Source organism: Hyla sarda, assembly GCF_029499605.1.
Source record: "Hyla sarda isolate aHylSar1 chromosome 1 unlocalized genomic scaffold, aHylSar1.hap1 SUPER_1_unloc_15, whole genome shotgun sequence".
Taxonomy (NCBI): domain Eukaryota; kingdom Metazoa; phylum Chordata; class Amphibia; order Anura; family Hylidae; genus Hyla; species Hyla sarda.
This window is the reverse complement of record NW_026607576.1, coordinates 448,124-457,878: the sequence shown is the minus strand read 5'-3', so window position 1 is coordinate 457,878 and position 9,755 is coordinate 448,124.

The window sequence follows — 9,755 nt, the reverse complement described above, 5'->3', positions numbered from 1 at the left end:
TCATTTAGTAAGAAAATCTACTGCAAAAGCCCCCCCAAAAAAATACATTTGTGCGGTGAAATTAAAAATAAAAACGCCATTTTGTACGTTTTGGGGCTTCCGTTTCTACGCAGTGCAATTTTCGGTAAAAATGACCCCTTATCTTTATTCTGTAGGTCCAAACGGTTACAAGGATACCTCATTTATGTAGGTTTTATTTTATAACTACATGCACCAAAATTAGTATGTGCAAAATCCTCATGTCCTGACCCCCATAACTTTTTTATTTTTCCGCGTATGGGGCGGAGTGAGGGTAATTTTTTGCGCCATGGTCGGTAGTTTTTATCGGTACCATTTTTGTGTTGATGGGACTTTTTGATCGCTTTTTATAAAAAATAATTTTTATGGTATATAAAGTGACCAAAAAGGCACAATTTTGGAATTTGGTATTTTTTTATTAAAAAAATGGGAAAAGGGGGTGATTCAAACTTTTTATAGGGAATGGGTTAATTCTCTTTTTTACACTTTTTTTTATTTTTATTTTTTAAAGCTCCCACCGGGGACTATACCATGTGATCTTCTGATTGCATATACAGATCAATGCTATGCCATGTGATCTTCTGATTGCATATACTGATCAATGCTATGCCATGTGATCTTCTGATTGCATATACTGATCAATGCTATGCCATGTGATCTTCTGATTGCATATACTGATCAATGCTATGCCATGTGATCTTCTGATTGCATATACTGATTAATGCTATGCCATGTGATCTTCTGATTGCATATACTGATCAATGCTATGCCATGTGATCTTCTGATTGCATATACAGATCAATGCTATGCCATGTGATCTTCTGATTGCATATACAGATCAATGCTATGCCATGTGATCTTCTGATTGCATATACTGATCAATGCTATGCCATAGCATAGCATTGATCAGTTTCTTGTCGCTCTGTTGCTCTAGCCTACTGAGCAGGCTCGGAGCAGTAGATCGCCGAACGGACAACGATGAGGCAGGTGAGGACCCTCCTGTCATCCGGTAAGCTGATCGGGATATTGCGATTTTGTCGCGATAATCCCGATCAGCTCTGCTGAGCTGCAGGGATAGTTTCACTTTCATCAACTTTGATCGTGGCGTCTAAAGGGTTAATGCCAGGCATCGTCCCGACCGGTGGTTCCCGGCATTAGCCGTGGGTCCTGGCTGCCTGTATCAACCGGTATCCACCAGGTTTAACCCATTCTCCACTGGTGAGAACTGTTTAAACCCCGTAAACGGGACCAGGGCGTATATGTACGCCCTTGGTCCTTAAAGGGGTACTCTGCTACTCAGCGTATGGAACAAACTGTTCCGAATGCTGGAGCCGGGAGCTTGTTACGTCATATCCCTGCCCCCTCATAATGTTCTGCCCTGCCCCCTCAATGCAAATCTATGCGAGGGGGCGTGACAGTTGTCACGCCCCCTCCCATAGATTTGCATTGATGGGGCGGGGCGTGACGTCATGAGGGGGCAGGGCTATGACGTCACGAGCTCCCGATGCCGGCTCCAGCGTTCGGAACAGTTTGTTCCAAATGCTGAGCAGCAGAGTACCCCTTTAAGTACCAGGGCTCGAGGACGTACCAGTACCCCCACCCCTCCTTGTCCTGGATGGGTTAAAGGGGTTATCCAGTGTTTTGTAAAAAAAAATATTATGGTGTTGGGGTAGGGGGAAAATAAAAACTAAATATATACTTACCCAGCCCTGCTCCTCTGCAGTTCCTGTTCGCCCTAATCCAGTCCCCTAACCTTCTTACTTCTTCCGGCTTTAAAGGGGTATTCCATGAAAAATACTTTTTTTTTCATATCAACTGGCTCCAGAAAGTTAAACAGATTTGTAAATTACTTCTATTAAAAAAAATCTTAATCCTTCCAGTACTTATTAGCTGGTGAATACTACAGAGGAAATTCTTTTCTTTTTTGGAACACAGAGCTCTCTGCTGACACCATGACCACAGTGCTCTCTGCTGACACCTCTGTCCATTTTAAGAACTGTCCAGAGCAGGAGAAAATCCCCCATAGAAAACATATGCTGCTCTGGACAGTTCCTAAAATGGACAGAGATGTCAGCAGAGAGCACTGTGCTAATTTCCTCTGTAGTATTCAGCAGCTAATAAGTACTGGAAGGATTAAGATTTTTTTTATTTTTTATATAGAAGTAATTTACAAATCTGTTTAACTTTTTAGCACCTGTTGATTTGAAGAAGAACCTAAGATAAAAATATTCCTGAATTAGACTAAATATAGGACTAAACATCCCAAACATTATTTAGAACAGTGGTCTTCAACCTGCGGACCTCCAGATGTTGCAGAACTACAACTCCCAGCATGCCCGGACAGCCGTTGGCTGTCCGGGCATGCTGGAAGTTGTAGTTTTGCAACATCTGGAGGTCCGCAGGTTGATGACCACTGATTTAGAATATTATTTAGACAATATATTAATATTGATCATAGTATAAAACCTTCATTTAACCCTTTTGCGCAGTTCTTACAGGTCACTGGTAGTTTTGGGGGAAACACTTTGAAGATTCCCTGGCAGAATTGTTTTGCTCTTCCAAGCTCACAGGGGGACATGTATCATTGCCTTTAGACTACTTTTCACGTCTACAAAATTTGCGCAATTTTTGCATTTGTGCTTTTGCTTTTTTTTTTTTTGCATTTGTGCTGCGTTTTTTTTATTGGATGATTTTCTAAATTTTTCACCTGTTTGGCACTGTACCGTACACCACTTTATCCAGTGGACTGCTATGTATCCTTTGTGCAAAAAAACGTGGATGTTTTTTTTCCCCCGCAATTGCGCTTTTTTTTTTGTTACAAAAATTCTACGAGTGGTAGCAAGGACAAGGGACCCCCGTGATCTTGCACGCAGCACCCCGTTACCATCAGTCCCCGGAGCATGTTCGCTCCGCGTCTGATGACTGCCGATCATGGGGCCGGAGCATTGTGACGTCACGGCCCCGCCCCCGTGTGATATCACGCTCCTCAATGCAAGCCTATGGGCGGGGCATCACAGCTGATGACTGCCCATCATGGGCCGGAGCATTGTGATGTCACGGCTCCACCCCCGTATGTCAGCTGATGACTGCCGATCACGGGGCCGGAGCATTGTGATGTCACGGCTCCACCCCCGTGTGATGTCACACTCCGCCCCCTCAATGCAAGTCTATGGGAGCAGCTGTCACGCCCCCTCCCATAGGCTAACATTAAGGGGGCGGAGCATGACTTCACAATGCTCTGGCCCTGTGATCGCCAGTCATCAGACCTGGAGCGAACATGCTCCGGGGACTGATGGTATCGGGGTGCTGCGTGCAAGATCACAGGGGTCCCCAGCAGCGGGACCCCCGCGATCAGGCATCTTGTCCCCTATCCTTTGGATATAAGATGTCTTAGTGCCGGAGTACCCCTTTAATATGTGATGTCATTGCACAGTGTTTCCCTTTAGGTGACTTCACAATTAAAAGTAGATTTTGCTTTTCAATGTTCTATTCACACGTACAGTATTCTGCGCAGCTTCCTATAGGTGTGAATAGACCCTAAATATGTTTATTTTTCAAACATAAATAATCACCAGCATAAAGCAGAAAAACAAGACATCATATTACAAACACATTAAAACAAACACAATACAATAAAATAAAACAAACACAATACAATAAAACAAACACAATACAATAAAATAAAACAGACACAATACAATAAAATAAACACAATACAATAAAATAAACACAATACAATAAAACAAAACAAACACAATACAATAAAGAAATACAATAACATAAAACAAACACATTAAAACAAACACAATACAATAAAATAAACACAATACAATAAAATAAAAACAAACAAAATACAATAAAATAAAATAAAAACAAACAAAATACAATAAAATAAAACAAACACAATACAATAAAATAAAAACAAACAAAATACAATAAAATAAAAACAAACAAAATACAATAAAATAAAACAAACACAATGCAATAAAATAAAACAAACACAATACAATAAAACAAAACAAACACAATACAATAAAAAATACAATAAAATAAAACAACCACATTAAAACAAACACAATACAATAAAACAAACACAATACAATAAAATAAAACAAACACATTAAAACAAACACAATACAATAAAATAAAACAAACACAATACAATAAAATAAAACAAACACATTACAATAAAATAAAACAAACACAATACAATAAAATAAAACAAACACATTAAAACAAACACAATACAATAAAATAAAACAAACACATTACAATAAAATAAAACAAACACAATACAATAAAATAAAACAAACACAATACAATAAAATAAAACAAACACAATACAATAAAATAAAACAAACACATTACAATAAAATAAAACAAACACAATACAATAAAATAAAACAAACACAATACAATAAAATAAAACAAACACAATACAATAAAATAAAACAAACACAATACAATAAAATAAAACATTTTAAAATCAGATTTGGCCATTTTGTGGTAACACAAACCAAAACCAATGATTCTCACTCAGGAAAATGTTTCCTTCTTAGTATATTCCAACCTGCGTCTACGAGACGCGCCAATTCCTTGAGAGGAATCGGGTGTAGGAAAAGAATTTCACACGCAACATCCAGCGACACGATCCAACTTTATAATTAATATGTTACAATAATATCCTTACTATAAATGAAATAGCAAAACGGAGAGTAAGATAAAACAACAATTAATTATTTAAAGGGGAGCTCCCACCATCCTATATATTTTTTTTTCTGTCCCTGCCTATTGCACATCTCTCCCTAACCCCCTCCCTGCTTTAAATTTTTATTTTTACTATATTAAAAATGCCTTCTGTCTGCCTGACAGTGTGCTCACTACCAGGCAGACTTCCCCAGCAGGCACCACGTCACTGATGCCTGCTGGGGGGGACTTCCGCCCTTAGTTCATCTACACAGGGTGCCTCCAGCTGTTTCATCACTACAACTCCCAGCTTGCCCTGACATCTATTGGCTGTCAGGGCATGCTGGGAGTTGTAGTATTGAAACACCTGGAGGCACTCTGTGTAGATAAACTATTAGTTACATGCAGCGCTACGCCCGTCCCCTCCGTCTCCCTCCCCCTGCGCCATACCCCGTTCCCTCCATCACAACCCTGCCCCCCCCCCCCCCCATTACACTTACTGCAGAGTCCGGCAGCGGGCGTGCAGGGACAGCAGCGGCGGCGACGAGGCAGTGATGTGCGGGAGGAGTGGCCTCTCAGCCAGTGGCCGGGGAGCCAAGGCAGGGAGCGAGTGCAGGCTGAATGAAAAAGGACCGATGCCCGACCGCATCAGTCCTTTTTCAGGCGTGACGTCACCCAGGCTGCAGCCAGCCACTAGGAGGGAGACCCCTAGTGGCCGGTTTTCAAATGTAAATTAAACAATTTTAACCCTTTAAGGACCAGGCCATTTTACACCTTAAGGACCGGAGCGTTTTTTGCAAATCTGACCACTGTCACTTTAAACATTAATAACTCTGATGCTTTTAGTAATCATTCTGATTCCGAGATTGTTTGTTTTTTCATGACATATTCTACTTTAACATAGTGGTAACATTTTATGGTAACTTGCATCCTTTCTTGGTGAAAAATCCCCAAATTTGACGAAAAAATTTAAAATTTAGCATTTTTGTAACTTTGAAGCTCTCTGCTTGTAAGGAAAATGGATATTCAAAATAAATTTTTTTAATTCACATATACAATATGTCTACTTTATGTTTGCATCATAAAATTAATGAGTTTTTACTTTTGGAAGACACCAGAGGGCTTCAAAGTTCAGCAGCAATTTTCCAAATTTTCACAAAATTTTCAAACTCAATATTTTTCAGGGACCAGTTCAGGTTTGAAGTGGATTTGAAGGGTCTTCATATTAGAAATACCCCATAAATGACCCCATTATAAAAACTACACCCCCTAAAGTATTCAAAAAAACATTCAGTAAGTGTATTAACCCTTTAGGTGTTTCACAGGAATAGCAGCAAAGTGAAGGAGAAAATTAAAAATCTTCATTTTTTACACTCGCATGTTCTTGTAGACCCAATTTTTGAATGTTTGCAAGGGGTAAAAGGAGAAATTTTTTACTTGTGTTTGTAGCCCAATTTCTCTCGAGTAAGCACATACCTCATATGTCTATGTTAATTGTTCGGCGGGCGCAGTAGAGGGCTCAGAAGGGAAGGAGCGACAAGGGGATTTTGTGAAATGGTTTTTGGGGGGCATGTTGCATTTAGGAAGCCCCTATGGTGCCAGAACAGCTAAAACCCCCCACATGCCATACCATTTTGGAAACTAGACCCATTGAGGAACGTAACAAGGAATTAAGTGAGCCTTAATACCCCACAGGTGTTTCACGACTTTTGCAAATGTAAAAAAAAAAATAATTATCTAAAATGCTTGGTTTCCCAAAAATTGAACATTTTTACAAAGGGTTAAAGCAGAAAATACCCCCCAAAATTTGAAGCCCAATTTCTCCCGATTCATAAAACACCCCATATGGCTGGTGCACTACAGGTCTCAGAAGAGAAGGAGTCACATTTGGCTTTTTTGAAGCAAAATTTGCTCTGGGGGCATGCTGCATTTAGGAAGCCCCTATGGTGCCAGGACAGTAAAAAAAAAAAAAAACACATGGCATACCATTTTGGAAACTAGACCCCTTGGGGAACGTAACAGTGTTACAGTGAGTACTTACACCTCACAGGTTTTTGAACAGTGGGCCGTAAAAGTGAAACATTTGATTTTTTTGCACTATATTGATAGTGTTACCCCAAATGTTTCATTTTCACATTGGGTAATAGGGCAAAAGGCCCCCAAAATTTTCATGTGCAATTATAAAGCCCCCATTGTGCAATAACAGCCAAAAAAAAAAAAAAAAAACACGTGTGACACCATTTTAGAAACTACACCCCTCAATGAACGTAACAAGGGGTACAGTGGGAAATAACACCTCACAGGTTTTTTTGAAAAGTGGGCGATAAATTGAAAAATTAGATTTTTTTACAGTAAAATGCTGGGGTTACCCAATTATTAACATTTTCACATGGGGTAATATGAGAAATTGGGTTACAAATTTTGGAGGGCTTTTCCCCCTGACTATAAAAATACATCCACATATGGGGTAACGTGCTGGACGGGCGCACAACAAGGCTCAGAAGTCATAGAGGTCACTTTGTATTTGTGGCCTTTGGCAAATCAGTAGCTGACGGTTACATACATTCCAAGGAAAATACAAAAATGAAACACCCACATGTGACACCATTACAGAAAGTACCCACCCTGAGGAATGGGTATAGAGGTAAAGAGGACATTTTTAATGCACAGGTGTTTCCTAAATTTATTTTCCAGGAATGGATGAAGGGTAGATTTTTGAAAATCGCAATTTTCAACCTATGCTCTGCTTCATTTTTCTGGGAACAACTAACATGTGATTCCGAATTGTCGCCTGGAAATACGACCGAGCTCAGCGAGAACTCTTCGCATTTGAGGCGGATGTTTGTTACGGACCTAACAGTTACATACATTCAGAGGAAAATACAAGAAAGGAACACCCACATGTGAGAATACTACAAACAGTGCACCCCCTAGGGAAGGTGTATAGGGTGAAGTGGAGATTTGGAACAGACGGGTGTTCCCTTCATTTATTTTCCAGGAATGGATGAAGAGTACTATGGGGGGAAGAAAATTGCAATTTTAGAACTGATATGCCAATTATTTCCCCAGAATGATGACCCAGAGTACAGCCAAAAGTAAAAATGATGCCCGCCCCAAACCCTATACTCTGAATCATCATTCTGGGAAGGGGATGTGTGGGGCCGTCCCTATTCTGTTACCTCAAATGCGCAACCCGCTCAGGTGGGGAGAGAGCGCTGCGCATTTGAGGCAACTGCAAACCTCCAATGCTGTTGACTCTGTGTCCCATGACCCATTTTTTAGGGGGAAGAAAAAAAAAAGATATTGGGCTATTGGGAAAAAGGTTTTGTTTTTTGGGGGTGTGTTTTGGTTTAAAATTTGGAAGTCAATGTACCCTGGACTGGTACATTGGAGCCGAATTCTGGGGAATGAAAATTAGGGCAAAGGATGGAAAATGTAGTGCTCCATGGAAGTGTGATCCTCCCTGAAGCAGCCTATGCAGAGGCCCGGATGATCGGGGCAAGTGTCGCATTGAATGGTGGTGTCCCTCCGTCTCCCCTTACTGTGACACACTCTGCATTTCTTCTGGGTTCGTCCCGACCTTCTAGTGTTGGGGATCACACCTGGAAAGTGTTGGCCGGGGACGATCCGGGGACCTAAAGTTCCAGAGGTGCTCTGACCCGCTCTTTGGCGGTCACCAAAGATGAGGGCCCTTCGAACTACCTCTTGGAACTGCAGGTATGTCCCTGTGTTGCCAGTGTACTTGTACAGTATAAAAGAGTTGTACATGGCAACCTGTAACATGTAGACCGCAACCTTTTTATACCATACACGTGTTTTCCGCATGGCATTATATGGTTTCAGGACTTGATCAGAAAGATCAACTCCCCCCATATACCGATTGTAGTCCAGAATACAATCAGGCTTGAGGACCGGTCCCACGGTACCTCGCACAGGGACAGGGGTGCTGCCATTCCCATGAATTGTGGTCAGCATAAGGACATCCCTCTTGTCCTTATACCGGACCAACAACAGGTTCTCATGGGAAAAGGCACGGGACTCACCCCTGGGGATAGGAGCATGTAGGGAATGATGGGGCGGAAGGCCTCTTTGATTCTTCCGGACTATCCCACAAGCGACCATGGATCTGACGGCGAGGGATGTGAAGAGAGGGATACTAGTATAAAAGTTATCCACGTAAAGGTGGTAACCTTTATCTAGCAATGGGTGCAAAAGGCCCCAAACGATTTTCCCGCTAACACCCAGAGTGGGGGGACATTCTGGGGGTTCAATACGGGAATCTCGTCCCTCATACACTATAAACTTGCAAGTGTACCCAGAGGTACTCTCGCAAAGTTTATACGTCTTCACGCCATACCGCGCCCGCTTGGTCGGGATGTATTGCCGAAAGCTGAGTCTCCCCTTGAAGCTGATGAGAGACTCATCAATAGCGACCTCCCTTCCAGGGACATAGGCCTCCCAAAATCTGGCCCCGAAGTGATTGATGACCGGCCTGATTTTATACAGGCGGTCATACGCGGGATCAGTTCGGGGGGGACATGCCACATTATCAGCATAATGCAAACATCTCCGAATGGCCTCGAACCGGGAACTTGCCATGGCCATACTGTAGAGGGGTGTCTGGTAAAAAACGTCCCCACTCCAATATTGCCTGACACTGGGTTTTTTAACTATACCCATATGCAGCACGAGGCCCCAAAAGGTCCTCATTTCGGCTGCATCGACTGGAGTCCAGCCGCCGGGTCTAGCCGGGTTAGCGGCGACGAACTGTTGGGCATTCGTCTGAGTAACCATCAAATTAACAAAGTCGTCACTGAAAAAATGACCGAAAAAGTCCTTTTCAGTGAACCCGGCGATGTTAATCTTGATTCCTGAGTCGCCAACAAACTCAGGAATCACCGGCTCGTGGTCCGCTGGCTCAGCCCAGTCAAGTTCTCCGGTACGAGGTACCAGTGACCTTGGCAGGGGGGCTTCACTAGTATGAGCGCCAGGGGGACTCATACTAGCATGGGGCACAGGGTCAAGGGCAGAGGAGGTTTGCGGCACCGCAC